The 19,277-nt window shown below is 49.2% G+C and overlaps 1 protein-coding gene across 3 annotated transcripts in view; it reads right to left on the reverse strand.

Annotated features, from left to right (window-relative positions):
• Positions 1–19,277, reverse strand: part of TBL1XR1 (TBL1X/Y related 1) — a 96,934-nt gene that overhangs the window by 43,668 nt on the left and 33,989 nt on the right. For 2 of the 3 annotated variants that reach the window (XM_066601358.1, XM_066601374.1), the window contains exon 1: positions 6,481–6,693. The exons of the other annotated variant lie outside the window; for it this stretch is intronic. The gene's annotated coding sequence lies outside the window, so the exon portion shown is untranslated. Of the gene's footprint in view, positions 1–6,480; positions 6,694–19,277 lie in introns of those variants that run through there. 3 annotated transcript variants of the gene reach the window in all.

The following is a 19,277-nucleotide window of genomic DNA, read 5'->3' on the forward strand; positions in this document are numbered from 1 at the left end:
AATGTTAGGGACACCTTTATACCAAGGACTGGCATTCAGACGGTCACTCAGAAGAGTCGTTGAAGCGTATGAATGACAGTCGTTAATCCACTTTTACACAGAGTGATAATTGTCCATTAGTTGTTGTCCCAGATATCGTTCATAGAGGGATCCCCATTAAAATTCATTTTCACGTTCAGTCAGGTTGTCGCTCGTCTGCCAGTCAGTGGCCGTGTTCGCACTGAACAATTTGTTTGAATTTAGGGCTCATTCACACAAGCGTGGCATGTATTACAGCTGCGTGACACGCAGAGATTGGAGTCGGTACACGGACTTTCATTGATCCGTTCAGTGTGTATACGCTGCATGCAGATACAAATGAGAAAAAGAACGCAGCATGCTCTATATCTCTGTGTACCACGCAGCGTGAGCCGAAGGCTGGGTTCACACAGGGCGGATTTGCTGCGGAAATTCCGTGCGGGTTTTTCGCTGCGGCTGCTAATCCTGGGATTAGCCAGCCATGTGGGCGAGATTTGTCAAAAATCTCATCCACACGGGATGGCCAATCCAATGCGGCAAAGCCGCAGCAGGTATATTTCCCCCCCCCCCCCCCCCCCGTTGCAACCGCGCTGCTCTCTATGGGGGGCGCCGGCTGCAACGGAAAAGCATGCAGCCAAGCCGCTCTAATTCCAGCAGGTTTTGAAGCTGTACTTTCCTGGTGAAAATCTTGTGGCTTTTCGCCGCAGCAAAACGGCGAGACTTCCGGCGGTATTTCGCCCTGTGAGAACACAGCCTTATACTTCTGCATGGGCTGCCCATGAGCAAGCAATAATGGCAGCAGTTCATATTAAAGTTAAAAAAAAAAGAGAAAGTCACACTGCGCATAACCACGTGAGATACTCTGCGGGCTCACACCGTTTTATGGATACGGTCGTGTGAGTGAGTCCTTGCTCTATTGAGAGATTACTCAGCTGATAGTCGGCCCATGTAAAGGTACCTTAAAGAAATCAAAACAAGGCAAGTCAATCAGACACCGCTGTTGAAAAAATATTCTAAAAATCCAATGTTTTTTCCCCTTTTGGAACAACTATATTCTGCACTTATTACCCACAGCAATTTACAGCACCGTACGCTCGGATGGGGTGGTAAAACCCCATACACATGTACTGGAGGAAGATTTTCAGTCTGATGGAACCTATACAGCTCCATACTAAAAAGCTATGGACCCTTTTACACGGCCCGACTATTGGGTACATCGCCAGTTCATAAGGCCATGTCAAAAGGGCCACTGATCAGCCAATGAACAAGCGAGGGCATCGGTTGGTCAAGCAATCAAAACCATGCTGACTGGTCGGCGGTACATTTCCCTGTATCAATGGGAAGATCAGTGGGGACAAACACTCGCAGTAACAATCGTTTGCCTCCGTCCATGTACTGCTGGGTTCACACGGGTGGACTTTCTGAACGGAAACTCCGCCTGCAATCTTAAGGCTGAGCCTAAGCAGCAAAGTGGACAAGATTTGCAAAAATCTCATCCACACGCTGCGGACAGTCCGCTGCAGCTAAGCCAGACTGAAACTAACATGCCGCATGGAGTTCAAAGCCGCGACATATCAATTGTATCGCCGTTTTCCGCTTCAGGCTCTCTTCTTTCTATGGGGAGAGATGGCTGCGGCAGAATAAGCTGCTTTCCAACCCCGCGCCAAATGTCTGAGGACTTCAGCTGAAGAAATGTTGTGGAATTTCCGTGCGGTCCCACTGTGGACTTTCTGTGAGATTTCCGCCCAATGTGAATCCAGCCTAGGAGGCACATATGAGCGCCAATCGGCATACTTTGCTGCTTGGTGCTCGTTATACCGGACTGAGAAGCGGCCCGCGTAAAAGGACCCCAATGTAGGCTCAGTATTACACAAACCGCACACAACCTGAAAGTACAGCAGTGTACCACTGGTCTAAAGGGCTCCAATCCAGCGTCCCCATCTCAGCCAATCACAGGCTTCAACCGTACTTCTGCAATTACCGGCACATGACCAACATAACTTCTGCCACAACTCGGGCTCCTGCGCGGGGCCGAGGACCCTTTTAAGGAGGGCAGTATGGCTTTTTGATGTTATTACATTTCCTGCTTAGTTTTTTGTCCAAGAAAACACCATTTACAAGATTAACTTTTAGAAATGCACAATGTTATTAGATGTTTACTGAGCGAATACTTCATATCTACAGATGAGCGAGCATACTCGATAAAGGCAAACTACTCGAGCGAGTAGTGCCTTATTCGAGTACCTGCCCGCTCGTCTCTAAATATTCGGGTGCCAGCAGGGGGCGGGGAGCGGTGGGGGGAGAGCGGGGAGGAACGGAGATCTATCTCTCCCTCTCTCCCCCCCGCTCATCGCCGCAACTCACCTGTCACCCGCGCCAGCACCCGAATCTTTAGAGACGAGCGGGCAGGTACTCGAATAAGGCACTACTCGCTCGAGTAGTTTGCCTTATCGAGTACGCTCGCTCATCTCTATTCCTATCCCAATATTAAAAAGGTTATTCTGATATATAGATACCGATATCTGGAATCAGAGTCTGTAGAAATGTACCAACTTCAGCTTATAAACATACATACATTTATATAATAGTTCATTCAATGCACAATTTGTTGCATCAAGGAATTCTGAAAAATATGAAATGTCCTATAATTATACATGTTCTATTCATCTAAACCCCAATTTATCAAAAACACTGATTTTCTATTGCCTTTCCTCCCCATTAGACTACATTTTCTTATACGGCTTCTAGAAGGCTTTCAGTTGAGTCTGGGCTGCACTATCTGCACATGCTCAGTAGCGAAGCTCCTCCTCTACAGGGCAGAGGAAGAAGGTGGAACTGGGCATGCCCGCACTCACGAGTCATATAGGAAGGAGTCGGAGTCCAGGAAAATTGAGAAGTTGAAGTTTAGTTTACCGACTCCACAGGCCTGGTATGAAGCGGCTGTGGCGCTCAAGTGAGTGCTGAAACTACTGTATACCAGGCACAGCGCTGCGCAGTTTAAAGCAGTTGTGCCTGGTAGTACACCTCTAGTCACGTGAATGGGAGTGAACTGCAGAAAGGACCATGTGACCCAACACCGCAGGGTTGCGGCCCATCAAGCAGCCGCCGTGAGCCAGACCCCCACACCAATATAACAGCTAACCTAGCCTCAGGGTAACTTGTCAATACTCAAGTACCAGATGAAGTCCACTGTACAGTGGATATAAAAAGTCTGCACACCCCAGTTATGGGATTATGTACAATTCATTGAAAGACAAACCAAAATCTCTTAGGGTGGAAAAATAAAGAAAAAACAATGTGGTTGCATAAATATGCACACCCTAGAACTAATACTTTCTTGATGTACCCTTAGACTGAAGGCTGTCAAAGTCTTTTTGGGTAGTTGTCCATCTGCTGAGGAGTCCCCGTTCCCTGCTAGGTAGTGATGGCTACGGCACTAGTGACGTAGTGCACACAGACATGCAGGAGGTGCAGCGAACGGACGCTACATCAGCAGAAGATGATCCAGTCGGCTTGCAATGAGGTGACCTGGGGGACTGGAGGATCCAGGGGAAGATCGGTGAGGTTAAGATGTGGAGACTGTCTGGGGAGGAATAGGAGAGCATTGACATTTTTTTCTCTAATGACATAAGACCTTTAAAAAAAAAAAAAAAAAGAAGAGGTAGTCCCAGTGTCAGTCGTTTTTACATAAAGCCCAGTATCCTCATAACATGCATATCTAGACTGCCCTATGCCAAAATAACTATGTCCTCCCTTCGTATGCATTGAGCTCCCCTTTCTCCGGCGTGCGCAGCCCCCTTCATACAGCATAGGGAGCGGTCCGGCTTCTTATACCACCTGAAGGAAGACGTGAGCGGTGTACAACTAGTACACAGCTAAATGTACAGTATGCCCCTTCTGTCAGCAGCCTGTAAGCCGAGGGCTCAATCACACGGGCCGAAGTATTCCGGTTGTGTAAATACACTGCGTACTTACAAACTCAACCCGGCGCATTTCAAGCTGTGTTTCTTACCCGCGTAAGCAATTGGTTTCTTGTGTAAATATGCAGGTTTCCCGTGTAATCACCCAAGTCTGCAACACCTCTCCTCTCCCAGGGAATAGTCAGGACAGTTGGTTCTGCTGTAGATACACATGCATTATAGTATCTGTAAGGGCTCACGTTCACGGGCGGTTTTTCACCAAGTATTACGCATGCGTTGCATGACTGCGTGACATGCAGTGAATAGAGTCAATGGACTTTACATACACATATGCAAGGATCAATGAAACACTGCAGACACATGCAATAGAAACAGATCGCAGCATGTTCTATTTCTCTGCGTACCACACAGCGCGAGCCCTATACATTTGTATAGGCTGCCTAGGATATGATGTCCATATACAATACATTGCATATGCACAGAGTTTTCATACATATCCTGCAATGAAACAGAGCAGGGAATGAAAATAAAAACCTCACGCTGCGCATGTCCATGTGATATGCAGCCGTGTGCAGTATACTCGCAGCCATACACTAACAAGCTCAGTGACACTGAGGGAATCTAGTAGGGGGGCATATAAGCGGCTGTGAGATGGTACAGGAGGGACTGATCGTGGGTGATACTGGAGAGGCTCAGAGTATCATCTCCATAACCCAAATATGACGACTGTCTGCCCGCTATCAGTATCACATTCAGTATCAGCCCCCTTTGTATCAATAAACCCAATAAATAAGAATATTCTTTATTTCCTATATTACTTGTCATTGGTCATGGCAGTGCTCAGCGGCACAGAGTGGAGGCAGGCAAGAAAGGGGCACATCAGATGGATAAGGATATTCTCTCTGTCCTGAAGATGGGATCCGTGCATGTGAAGCGTCCCTGCAGAGGAGAGGTGGCCATTACATTAACCGCTTAGCCATTTTTAGCTTTCCAATTCAGAAGTGGAACAGAAGCCGTGCCATCATCTCACGATCGTATCAATCATTGTTGGAATATTGCATCTGCCATTAACCCCGACCACTATGTCACACTGAGCGGACTAGCAGCACATTAACAGAGGTTCCATATGTTACTGATGGAACAGATGCCACATATTAATCAGCTTTTTTTTCCCTTTTTACATACCCACCTACATCTGCCAGGCCATAAAAACAGGTATCGCCCGACTGCTGGGACCCCAACAATCTCAGCAGAGCAGTGGCCACTCTGTCATAAGGCGGGCATTGGACCCGACTGCCCTGCTCTTGGTGGAGCCTTGGGTCCTCCTCTTCTATCTTATGGAAAAGGGATATCTCAATCTGTCCTTTCTCTGTGATGCTATCTTACAAGTCCATGCACTGACAAGGACCCCCGGCGTGGGCTGTGCGTATTAACCAAAACCTCGTATTCATCATTACTTCTGCAGCAAGAAGTCTGGTTTATAACACTGGGGGAGCCAGCCCTGACTTATCATATGGGGGGGTCATTACCAGGCACCTGCATGGTGCGCCCCACATCTGTGGGCCTGCTGCCCTTCCTATGCAATACTCGGAGCCCTTTTACACGGGCAGATAGTTGTTCAGATCCCCACGATCCAACGAGACCCCGATCGATTATTGTTCAGTGTAAGCACCGACTGAAGATAGATAATGCCTTCACTTACGGTCCGCTGCTCAGTTTCGGACAACATAAAAGCTTAACGAACAATCAGCCGGTGTAAACAGGCAGTCGTGCAGCTGGGATTGACTACCTGTTTCTTGTGAATCGAGGCGGGCCGGAATGATCCCGACCGCTCCACCTCCATTCACCGAGGAATAATCATCACTGCGACAACCGTCGGACGCCTACATGCCCAACTGGTCGCCCGTGAAAAGGGGGCCCAAGTAGTCACGCCTACCGTGCATTGGGGGGAAAGATCGGAGGGTTTGTTAATCAGGTGCGCAAGCATCAAAAAATTTCCTGATAGTCCATAAAAATAACCCCCCCCCCCCAATGTCCGTGGAGTAACTGAAGATACTTGGGCAGCGCAGAGTGTAACTACCGCCATTCTGTATCACACCTACAAATATGTAGCAATCACTACAGGCTTACAATGATGGGTGAAAAAAAAAAGTGTCCACATGTTAGATCACCTCCGGGCGGCCATCAGGTAGACAGCAGCTTCCCTGCCTGCCTGCTGGGGGCGCTCTGTATTCCCATAGGACTGCTAAGGGTCCCGCAGATCATGAAGACGAGCTGCATCCAGTACGTGACACGGCGGCGAGCACCAGCCTCAGCCACCTCCACAGAGCAGCGGGACCCCTATGCCGGGAGACCAGCGGCCCCATCAGACAGCCCGCTAACCTCCCGTGCCAAGCAGCTGTAGCGGAGTAACAAGCCTCCACGCTGCCGCATGGCCGACACTACAGCCTGCTGCACGGGAGGTACAGAGCCGCCCGCAGCCATCCGAGCAGCACAGAGCTGCCGGTCCACAAGCCCCCCACCCGCAGGCCCCGGCACGTACTTGGCGCGGTGATGGCAGACCACGTGTGCAGCCGCACTCCTCTTCTCCGGTCACATGTCCATGTTCCCCGAGCCCCCAAGGCCGCGGCAGGCGGTTACTTGGTTCTACACACGCAAGCCGGTAAGGGATAGGGGGCCGGGGGCGCGGTACTACAGCCCCCCTCAAGGAGTTCAACAACAACCGCCCGTGGGACGCGTCGCACTTCCGGGTTAGGTGGTGTCGCTCCGTGAAGTGACGTTGAAGGTTACTTCCGGTTCAAAAGGGAAGGAAAAAAAAAGACCCGCTGTAACCTGGTTAAGAGGATACCGGAAACGGAGCCGTGACGTCAGCACGTAGAGCGAGGGCGGGGCTGGTGTGACGGCAGCCGGCGCCTTGCGCCCCACACAATAGTCCTTCCCACGTGACCCACGAGACAATAGCTGCCCAGTGCAGCAGATCACACGGGGGATCCAGCCCTCAATCGCATTGGGTCCGTTCACAGCAGCGGATTCTGCGCGCATGTAGTGCCAACCAACCAATACTGTACACGTTGTATGTTGATGCGTATGGTGCACAGCACAGAGTACACGGATGTAACGTGTTAGCCCATTGAGATCCATAGGAACATTACTGACCCCCTTTTTTTTTTTTTTTTTGCATGCGCAAAAACACTTGACATCCGTGTGCAAAAAATACAACTATAGGCCGACTGCACACAGCGATGCGTCAGCTCATCACCGCCTTGTTCACATTGGACAAACAGTGGGGATGGTGAAGGGCTCTTTTACATGGAACGATCTCCGGCCGCCGCCTCCATTATCAGTAAACAGGCAGTAATTCATAGCTGAGCGGCTGCCTGTTTACACAAGCCGATCATCATGGGATGCCTGCAAAAACTGGACGAACGCATCCTCAATCGTCGTTCGGTCGCTGCGGGCATTTACACGGTCCCATCACTTGGATTCCCGCGAGAATCTCCATGATGATCAGGCCGTGTAAAAGGGCCCTTAGAACCATATATTTGCCTGATGATCGGCTCATGTAAAAAAAAAAAAAAAAATCTCTTTAGGACCCATACCTACGCCACAGAATGACCAGTCCGCACTCGGCGGAATGACCCCTCCGCACTCGGCGGAATGACCCGTCCCCGCACTCGGCGGAATGACCCGTCCCCGCACTCGGCGGAATGACCCGTCCCCGCACTCGGCGGAATGACCCGTCCCCGCACTCGGCGGAATGACCCGTCCCCGCACTCCGCGGAATGACCCGTCCCCGCACTCCGCGGAATGACCCGTCCCCGCACTCCGCGGAATGACCCGTCCCCGCACTCCGCGGAATGACCCGTCCCCGCACTCCGCGGAATGACCCGTCCCCGCACTCCGCGGAATGACCCGTCCCCGCACTCCGCGGAATGACCCGTCCCCGCACTCCGCGTTAAGCACTAAGCATGCTTCAAAGAAAGGAGAGAATACGGTACCTTCAATAGATTTGTAAAAATGAGCACCACAATTATGAGGAAATGAGGGGTGCGAAAAAGCATGTGGAGGTAACCATGGCACAGCAAGAAGTCACACCCAAAAAGTTGTTGTGCACCCAAAAAAAAACATTAGTCAGAAAATAAACATGTACTCATTAAAAAAACACTTCCAATTCGAAGTAGCGCCAGCATGTGCTCCACAGTAAGGGCAGACGGTCACTAAAGGCAACTTAGGGCTCACGCCCACGAGCGATGTGGAATACACCCGCGGATTTATGCTGCGGGAGTACCGCGAATCAAAACACACGTGCCAGCGAGTGATTGCCTTTTTCCGCAGTTTCACTTCCTTTGACATCAATGGAGCCCTCCTGCGGTAAAATAGAACATCTCACTTTTCACACTCGCGGAAATCCACGGTACAAATCCGCATGTGCGTTGGCAGGCAGAAAGCTATTTGCTTCAATAGAACCTTGCCCCTGCGGAGTCGCACACAGATTTCCGCCACGGGAGACGCGATGCAAATCTGTCCGTGGGCGTTCACCCTTACAGGGATAAACAAAGCTCCTAACAGAGCGGCACAGCCCAAAAACTAAAGTGCACATACAGCCCAATGTAACAGGACGAAGTGCAGAAGATCAGAGATGGGATAGAGGGGTGCAGGACCGGAAAGTAACAGAAGTCCACAATACAGGCCTGAGCAATCCCTATACCTCGGGGTGAGATCACTGTAGGGATGTGACCTTCTTGTTGTGTTAGATTTGTAAAGATGAGCAGCGGCAGATGAAGGTCTGCTTGTAGTACAACGCAATGTCTTTTTACATGGGACTGCCAAGTGCCTGACAGTCTTCCCAACCATTCTCACGCCTATACTTTCACACGGTGCCACAAACCCCTCGCTGAATGCAGCAGAGCGCCGGAGAGCCTCCACTCGGATGTTTATGGCTGCTTACAATGGACGGACGTAAAGTGAGCGAATAAACATTTGTTGTCCAACCATTGGCTGTGTTCACACTAGGTGGTCAGCTGTGCACCATCCGGCGATTCACTGAACGAACGATGACCGCCCTGTGTAAGGCCCCCCTCACAGACGTTCTTGTACAGCGTTCAGCGCTGCACTAAACGCTCTAAGAAAAAAAAGTAATACTTACCTAGCAGCGTTTTTCAAAGTTTGTCATTAGGGATGAGCGAGTATACTCGCTAAGGCACTAATCGCTCGAGTAATGTGCCTGAAATGAGTATCTCCCTGCTCGTCCCTAAAGATTCGGGTACTGCCACGGGGCGGGAAGCTGCGGGGGAGAGCAGGGAGGAACGGAGGGGAGATCTCTCTCTCCCGCCCGCTCTCCCCTGCTCCCCGCCGCGACTCACCTGTCAGCTGCGGCGGTCCCGAATCTTTAGGGACGAGCAGGGAGATACTCGGCTAAGGCACATTACTTGAACGAGAAGTGCCTTAGTGAGTATACTCGCTCATCCCTATTTGTCATCCATTTTTGACAACATTTTGGCTGCGTTTTCAGCCCATGCCGAAGAAAAAAAATCAATACTCAGCTAGCCTTCTGGGACGCATCCATATTTTAACCACTTCATGACGCGGCCTATTTTTGCACCTAAGGGTGACTACCCACTACAGTTATTTTTTCACTGCGAAATTCGCAGCGTTTTTTTTTCTGCAGGGGTCTATGGGACTTGTAATTTTAAAATCGCGATCGCGCAAAATCGCAAGTCCCATAGACTCCTGCAGAAAAAAAAAACGCAGCGAATTTCGCAGTGAAAAATAACTGTAGTGGGTAGTCACCCTAAGGGTGGATTCAGACGACCGTATATCGGCTCGGTTTTCACGCCGAGCCGATATACGTCGTCCTCATCTGCAGGGGGAGGGGGGGGGATGGAAAAGACAGGGGCAGGAACTGAGCTCCCATCCCCTCTCTGCCTCCTCTCTGCCCCTCTGCACTATTTGCAATGAAAGGTGGGGCGGGGCTAAGTTCCGAGAATTAGCCCCGCCCCATCCAGTCTCTCCTCATTGAAAATAGTGCAGAGGGGCGGAGAGGGGGCGGGAGCTCAGAGCACTGCTCCTGGCTCTTCCAGCCCCCCCCCCCTGCAGATGAGGACGACATATATCGGCTGGGCGGGAAAACCGAGCCGATATACATTTGTCTGAATCCAGCCTAAGGGCTCATGTCCACGGGCAAAATAAGAATTAAGATCCGCAGCGGATTTTAGCTCTTCTCCTGCCCGCGGATCCGCACCCCATAGGGATGCATTGACCACCCGAGGGGTAGATAAATACCCGCGGATCGTCAATAAAAGTGATTTTTAAAAAAATGGAGCATGAAAAAATCTGGACCATGCTCCATTTTCATGCGGGTCTCCCGCGGGGACGGCTCCCGCGGGCTTCTATTGAAGCCTATGGAAGCCGTCCGGATCCGCGGGAGACCTAAAATCTGATTTTACTCACACGCTCCGGTTCTTCTCTTCTCCGCGGCGCCATCTTCTCTCGTCGCGGCCGGATCATTTTGCTTCGGCCCGGCGCATGCGCGGGGCACGTCACCGACGTCATCCTGCACATCCGCCGAGCCGAAGAAAGAAGATCCGGCCGCGACGCAGAGAAGATGACGCCGCGGCGAAGAGAAGAAACGGAGCGGATGGGAGGTGAGTTTATTCTCATTTATTCCTATTTTCAGCGCTCATGTCCGCGGGGCAGGAGGGACCCGCTGCAGATTCTCCATGTAGAATCCGTAGCGGGCCTGATTTTCCCCGTGGACATGAGGCCTAAGGGTGTAATGATTTGGGGATGGGGGGGGATTTTCAGCTCCACTTTCAAAAGCCATAACTATTTTTTTGTTAATGTGACCATATGAGGGCCTGCTTTTTGCATGGTGGGCTGTAGTTTACATTTTGCTGTTTTGCGGTATATACAATTATAGGACTTTTTTTTAGTTTTGAAAGGCAGGGACAGAAAGACATCAGTTCTGCAATTGTTTCTTTTTCTATTTAACAATGTTAATCGTGTAGCATAAAATAATATGAAAATTTTCTGTGGTTTGATACGATTACAACAATATCAAAATAATATATTTTCTTATTCAGTTCTTCCACATTAACACCCCCCTAAAAAATATATTATATATATATATATAATTAATACGTTCATTGTCAAAAAATTCAAGCAGCTGTCATAATTAAATGAAACTTTATGTGTGATTGTAGCGTTGATGGAGGTTAGGATGCTTTTTGCAAAATGATCGTAAAAAAAAATAAAATTTTTTTGCCGGAATGTCGAATATGAATGATAGTCGTTGAAGCGTAGGTACGGGCAATATTGGAACGATGAACGAGAATTTGTTCCTCAGTTCATTGTATGCAGGCATAAAATCATCATTGAGTGTAACCAGCAATCGTTTAGGCCACCTGCACACGGGCGGATTTGAATAGCGGAATCCGCGATCGGCCCCCACAAGGACAGTCCGCGGTAATACGTGCTCTCAGGAAAACATGGGATTCTGCAGCTCCGCGCATACATGTGGATTTGAATAGCGGTTTCCATAAGCAAAAATAAAAATCGCGGGGGCGGAGCCTGACTGCGGAGCAACATGGCCGCTTGAGACCGGAGCTCCCACAGTACAGCGCTCACAGAGGTCTCCCAGCACCATTTACAGCCGCTACAATGAGAAGAGCAGTGAAGGACAGAGGAGGGGAACTACCCTGCACACCGAAAACCTCCAAAAGCCAGACGGGCGTGCAGCGGTACCTTAAAGAACGGAGCTCCCGCTCCCCGCACCCGTCCTCCAAGACGGCGCCGGCTCAGGGAGCTGCAACTAACTACAGTAAGGAGGGGGAGGGAGAGCTCTCTTCAGATGAGGAGGACACAGAAATGGTGTCAAAAGGCTTCAAAAGGATTTAGCAGAAATAAAGGAGGACTTTAAATACATGGGCCGCAGAATAGAAGATATAGAATCTGCTTCTGCTTCCATCACCTCCCATGTCCTTGCTGTAGCCAGCATATTGAAAGAGCAACATGAACACCTCAATCGTGCCCTTATCCTCCAAGAAGATTTAGAAAACCGGAATCGGAGGTGTAATTTACGTCTTAAGGGCCTCCCGAAATCCTGGGCTGCGGAATCCCTCAGTAAGGTTACTGCGGAAATTTTTGAACAGCTCCTGGGAGCAGAAAGAGCAGTCTCAATAACCGTGGAAAGGGTCCATAGAGCTCTCAGACCGCCACCTCCCCCGACAGACCCGCCGCGCGATGTTGTTTGCAAATTGCTATCGTTCCAGGACACTTCTGCTATATTAAAAGCAGCAAGAGTATGCAAAGAACTCACCTACGGGGGCTCTCCCATTCAGATTTTTCAAGATCTCTCGCCGGCTACTCTTGCGAAGAGACGTATCCTGCGCCCTCTTCTAGAAGCGCTAAGGGCAAGAGATATACGCTACGCCTGGCTTTTCCCTTTCGTCATTAGCATCTTCTATAAGAATAGCAGACTCATGGTCCGCTCTCCAGAGGATCTCCACAACTGCTGGGAACACTTGGACATGGACCCAATTGAGCTGCCTTGTTGGCTCCCCCTTTCGGAGTTCCCGAAACTACCGAAGCTGACCCCTCCTGAGGCCTGGCAAGTGGCGGGTAACTTCAAATCCCTGAAAGGGAAGAAGAAAAAGGCTAGGGACTCTGTGGCTAACTCCGACACTTGAGTCTGTGTTGACTCCTTTTTTCCCATGTTTGGTATCCTGTGAGTTCCCTCCACGGGCCTTGCTTAAAGTACCGTGAAAAGGACTTTTATTCTGTTAAGTCAGTATCACGCCACGTATAGTCTCCCCCAGGAGGATCCACTCGCCATCCTGGTCTCCTAGGGGGATACAGCCCCTTCTGCTCAGTTATATTTGAATGGTTGTTCGCGAGTAGTAAAACCACTACTCTGATTGTTGTTCTATTATGTTCCCCCCAGTGAGAGGGTTTTCCCTCTCAGTGGCTGTTACATATTTTTCTTTTTCTAATTTTGAGACCTAGTGAGTGTCGGGCTGGTCACATAGTCCTCTGTCCTCTTTTCCCAGAGCACAGACGACTCGCTCCCACTTAGCACCGAGCCTAAACCTTTTGGACTCGAGGACGCTAACCCACTTCGGTTACTCGTTAGTAACTGCTGTTTGTTTATTGTTTGTCTGTACTCTTCCCTTACTGTAAACTCCCTTCCCGTCCTCCTCTCCCTTACTCCACCCCCCAACTTATCCAAACTCCCAGTCAGCTCACTCTACACCCCCTTCCTAGGAGAGAAGAGCTAGGCTTTTTAGGATAAGCTTAACCTCGTTGTATAACATCTGCTTCTTTCCTTCCCGACAAAGAGAGGAAGGGTCTACCATCCCCAAGGTCGAGACATGGATGATCTCCTACATATCACGACGCTCAACGTTAATGGCTTGAATACTCCTCAGAAGAGGCATCACGTAGCTCTGCTACTAAGGAGGTACGGGTCGGGCGTGGTCTTTCTGCAGGAGACCCACTTCAGGGGCGACAGATGCCTGGCTCTCCCAGGTAAGCAATATCCACTCGCATTCCACAACTCACATCCATCTTCCGCCTCAAAGGGGGTCTCCATCTTGCTCCACAAATCCCTCAATGTCACCTGTGAGGCACGCCATTCAGACGAGGAGGGCAGGGTTCTCCTCTTGAGAGGTCTTTTAAATAATACCAAGGTAACCCTCGCGAATTTATACACTCCGAATACTGATCAGGTGACCTGGCTTGTCAAACAGTTAGAGGTCCTCAAACTCTTTGCGGATGGCCAGATCATCCTAGGGGGAGATTTTAATCTCACTCTCTCCCCTATAGTGGACTCCTCAACAGGAAAGTCACGTATACCCCAAAGGAAATTAGCCAAACTGATTCGTACCCTAGCGGAGATGAATTTGATAGATAGCTGGAGATACTGGAACCCGACTAAAAGGGATTAACACCTTCCTCTCGCAGGTCCACTCCTCCTTCCAGCGCCTTAACTATGTCTTCGTATCATCCTCCCTCCTCCAGCAGGTAGAGAGAGCCTTGATTGACTCAATATTAGTCACTGACCATGCCCCGGTACACCTAGACCTTCGCCTGCCAACTGCCCCCCCCCCTTGGGAGTGGAGGTGGAGACTCAACCCCTCCCTTCTCGATCAGGAGGAGGAAAGAACGCGACTAAAAAATATGATGGAAGAATTTTTCCAGTTAAACAAGTCGGACGACCTGTCTGTCCCACTTATATGGGAGACCCACAAGGCCTTTATGAGGGGACTCTTGATCGCAGCAGGGACAAGAGCAAAGAGAAAACAGCAAATAGAAATTGATAATAAACTGGCCCAAATCTCTAAACTCGAACACATGACGAAACAAACTCTTAGTAAGTCCTCCTCTGAGGAACTAGCTTCCCGCAGAAGAGAACTTAAACTCATCCTTGAGGCGAAATACAATAAAAAGCACCTGCACCTCAGACGTCAATTATGCTCAGGGGAAGCAAATATACCTCCGCGCTCCTAAAGAAAGCACGTACGAGAAACCTTATAAAGTCCATCAAAACGACAACGGGTCAGACGGTCTCCGCTACTCCCGAAATCGCTAGGGAATTTCAAAGTTTTTACTCCAATCTTTATAACCTAAGAGACCCTCTCTCTCCAGAGTCCACCCTAGATTTTAAGGCAAGGATAGACTCTTTTCTTGAAGAACTCAGCCTACCCAAAATAAAAGAGGAGGACTCGATTGACCTGCTAACCCCTATCACTGCCCAAGAAGTCGAAGAACTGATAAACTCCTCCCCACCGGGTAAAAGCCCTGGCCCTGACGGCCTGCCTCTTAGTTACTACAAGGCCTTCAAATCCACACTTATACCTAAACTAACCGAACTATTTAACTCCTTGTTGAACGGCACTCCTCTACTTAAGCAGGCGCAAGAGGCGCATATCACCTTAGTATATAAGGAGAACAAAGATCCGGAATCTTGCGGGAGCTACCGCCCTATCTCCTTCATCAATTTTGATGTAAAACTTTGGGCCAAAATACTTACCAAGTGACTTGAAAAGTACATCACGAATCTGATAAATCCCGAACAAGCCAGATTTGTTAAGGGCAGGGAAGGTAGAGATAACTGCCTTAGACTGCTCCACGCGGCCAGTTATTCCCAAACTCACAACATCCCGCTCACTTTTATCGGCACAGATGCCGAAAAAGCATTCGACCGGGTCGACTGGACCTACATGGAGCAGGTCCTAAAGCACTACAACATCCCTCCCAAATTTATAGCAGCAATTTTCTCCTTATATGCGACGCCCCACGCTCGACTCAAAGTTAATGACTCTCCCCTCCGTTCAATATATATAACGGTACAAGGCAGGGCTGCCCCCTTTCCCCTACTTTATTCATCTTGGCACTTGAACCTTTCTTACAGAAAGTAAGGTTAGACCCTTTGATACAAGGCCTGAATGTCGGTAGGGAGAAGCTCTCTTCCACTGCCTACGCTGACGACATCATCTTTCTTATTACTAACCCGGAGACGGGCCTCCCCCGCCTAGTCTCGCTGCTGGAGGACTTCGGTGCACTCTCCAATTTTAAAATCAACCTAGCCAAATCAATCGCCTTAAACATATCCATCCCCCTTAACCGTTTTAGGGACATTAAAAATAATTCCCCCTTCACTTGGACGGATTCAACAATCGACTTCTTGGGCATAAAGCTCACCAAAAAATCTGAGGACCTATACTCTACTAACTTCCTCCCGCTTCTGCCCAAAATCAAAAAATTGTTAAGAGCCTACGATAAGCCCTTCATATCCTGGTTGGGAAGAAAAAATATATTAAAATCATATGTTATTCCCATCAGCCTCTATAAAATCAGGCTTCTACCAATTTTTATCCCCTCCAGTTTTTTCAAAACTCTCCGTACAATCTTCTCCAGGTACATCTGGAGGGGAAAGAGGCCTAGGCTGGCCCATAGCATGTTGATCAGGAGGCGCTCGGAGGGGGGAGTGGACCTACCATGCCCAAGAGAGTTCTACTTGGCTGCCCATCTAGACCACTGGATGGAACTAGCATGCCCCTGCAGGGACCCCATGATTTAGCTTCTTGCCAGAGGGGCCTACGGCCAGACCTTTGACGCGGACCTTTGGTTCCCGGGGGGGGGGGGCAGAGGAGGAGGAACCCGCTCCTAAGGGGGACTCTTGAGACTCGGTCTACTTTGGGGAACACTCTGGCTCCTAGCCCCTCACCATACACGCCGCTATCTGCACTATACAGATATATGGCTATTATGTTAGATCCCTGTTCAGTTAGAGTATGGAAGCTCCTAGAAAACAAAAACTTTCAGGATGTGATCTCTATAGCACATCGGGCTCCCTTATCCTCCCTGGAGGATATCCTCCCTAATTGCTCAACCCCGCTTCTATTATCCACACACCTGTTAAAAATCATAAACTGATTCTTAAGAAGACATAGGGATGTCAGACCCCCTACCCCTTTCAAGACGGCGCTGAAAGGATCTAATCTGGCTACCAGAAAAGTCTCCTACATACGCAAACATTTTATTGCCCCCCCCCCCCCCCCCCCCGAGGGAGACGAAACCTGCCTTCCTTGTCTCATGGGAAAGGGAGCTCGGGATATCCCTAACTCCTAGTGAGTGTAAACTCATATTGAAGACTGCTTTTGGACTCTCCCCATGCGTCATCTCCCAGGAAGCGCATTATAAACTTCTGGCAAGATGGTATAGAACCCCCCAATGGCTGGCTGACTATAAACTACTGGCCCAGGATTGTTGTTGGAGATGCGAGTTGGATACTGGTTCATACCTACATATATGGTGGGAGTGCCCCCTCATTACTTCCTTTTGGAGGGAACTAGAGGGGATCCTAAAACAGATGCTGCCGAGTCTGACGCTCTCCCCTGAGGTGGTTCTCCTGTGGAGGCCGTCCCCGGCCTTTCATCCCCTTAAGCACAAATTGGTTGCTTTACTTATTGATACAGCTAAGGCTCTTATCCCCACGTTGTGGAAACAGAAAAATCCCCCTTCAATTGAGCTTTGGAGAGACAAAGTGAACCTCCTTGCCAATTTAGAGGAGTTATCGAGCTGGACCAAGGGCACACAAACAATAAGTTTATTGAGACATGGTCCCCCTGGAGGGCAGTGGTGTGGAAACCTGGTGACTAGGTGGAGTGGGCCTTTATCCCCTTTCCCTCCCTCCCCCCCCCCCCCACACTTTTCTTCCAACCTTTCGGCGCCTTCCACCCCACCCCCCACCTTCTACCTACCCCCCTGTTCGTTCCGTGTCAGTTAGTTCTGCATTTTGTTAAAAGGTAGTGGAGACCAACATACGTAGCCTCCTGCATTATAGTAGGAAAGGCCTCCACAGCTCACGAGCACCGCTCCGGTTCATTTTGTTTGGACGGTTCAGAGTCGGCCTGAAATGTTTCTTTTCGTTATCAGGGCATATTTTGTAAGGCTGTCATGCACGTTGTCTTCGGAGTCCAGAACTCTATTGTATTGTATTATGAGTATATTTTGTCAAAAAAACTCAAATAAATATTGATTTAAAAAAATAAATAAAAATCGCAGCATGCTCCATTACATTGCGGATTTTTAGGCGGATACTTCTCAGGTTGCTCGGCGACCCAGCAGGGAGGTCGGAAAAAGGCAGTGCGTGGGCTCAAAAAAAAAATTTCTGCGCAGACGATCCACGTACATTTGGGTGGAAAAACTCTCAAATGGACGATCGTCCAGAAGCATTTTAAATTAATTTCTGCGTTGAATCACATGCAGGCGGCCTTAGTTGCTCCCATTCACTGGTACAGGGAGTGTGAACGATTCGTGAGCCAACGATTTATCTGCCTGTATAAACAGATGACCTCTCATCATTTGCTCGCGCGAACAATAAATCGCTCAGCGTAAAAGTACCCTAAGTGATTACAATATCACAGCAAAAGGATCATTCATTGCGGAAAACTAGACGGTGGGCTGTAGTACCCCGTTAGGCAGCTTCTAGTATGGATGCAAATCCACCACCTGTGAAATACCCTTTCACGTGAATTCACACATATCCATACAATATATCACAAATACGCCCGCGTGAAGGAGTCCTTGTAAACTGCCTCATATTGCTGATGTGGCCCTGGGTGAACATGAGTTTGGCGCCCCTGAAACAAGAAGTCAGAGTTGTAAATATGCGGTGATACGATGAAATCCGTATTGTATGTAATATGCACTGATTGATGGGGACAATATGCTTGCAGAACTGTCAGTTGCCAAGGTACCTGGCTATAACAAGTCACAGATCGGGGAACGCTGCAGTACTGTAGATTTCCGATTTCAAAGGCCGCCCGCACACAAACGGATGTTTGCTGCAGAATCCACGGCAGGCGTCCGCACCGCAGATCCACAGCAAATCCAGCCTATAGCATGCTATGAGAAATGATTCTTTCGGCACACTTGCGGAAACTAATTGCAGTTTCCGCGAGCGGAGGGGAAAAAACATTGCAGAATGCTCTATTTTTGTGCAGATTCCGCACTGCCGGCTTCCATACAAGTCAATGGAAGCAGTCCGACCCGCGCCCTGTCCGTAATTAACATTGTGGACAGGTCGCAGATTCTGCGTCATCGTCAATGATGGTGTGGGAAAAATAAACATTTGAAAAAAAAATAAAATTTGTATTGCGCATGTCCAATGGCGGCTCACTGCGACCGTCCACAGTACAGATGAAGAGGAAAAGAGACAGGTACGCAGGGTCGCCGGCCGCGGTCAGGGTGGGATTCCGCTGCGGGCTCCGGCTCGGCCATGTGCAGCCAGCCTAGATGGCAGTCTTTCACAGTCGGTTAGTGAAGGCTGATCTACATAACAATGCCGTAAGTTACAAAACCAATCATCAATAGATACCCAGAGGATCATCAAGTCAGAGGTTTTCATAGCTTTGCCTTTTGGATCATGAAAATAGTGCTACTAACAGCAATAAGTCAAAATCAGTCATTCTGGATGACAGAAATCACTAGTGTGTGGTCAGCTGTAGTTCTCACTGGGGGCCTCTGATATCTGTTATCAGCCTCACTGACCTTCCTCCTCTGCTCCAATGGATACAATGTTGCTCTGCTAATATACTATGCCTGATGAACAAACCTAAGGCGCAATGTCCATGAGCAAATTTGATTTGTGGAATCCGCGCAGGAGATCCGCAAATCGAGCCGCCCATAGAGAAGCATGGGCATCCGCAAATGGATTAAAACATGCGGATTTGATTTGTGGACCTTTTGGTTCGGAAGATAAATCGCAGCATGCTCCTTTTTTGTGCAGTTTCTGCACGGACGGCTTCCGTTGAAATCAATGGAAGCCGTCCGATC

The sequence above is a fragment of the Eleutherodactylus coqui genome, chromosome 1 (genome assembly GCF_035609145.1).
Source record: "Eleutherodactylus coqui strain aEleCoq1 chromosome 1, aEleCoq1.hap1, whole genome shotgun sequence".
NCBI lineage: Eukaryota > Metazoa > Chordata > Amphibia > Anura > Eleutherodactylidae > Eleutherodactylus > Eleutherodactylus coqui.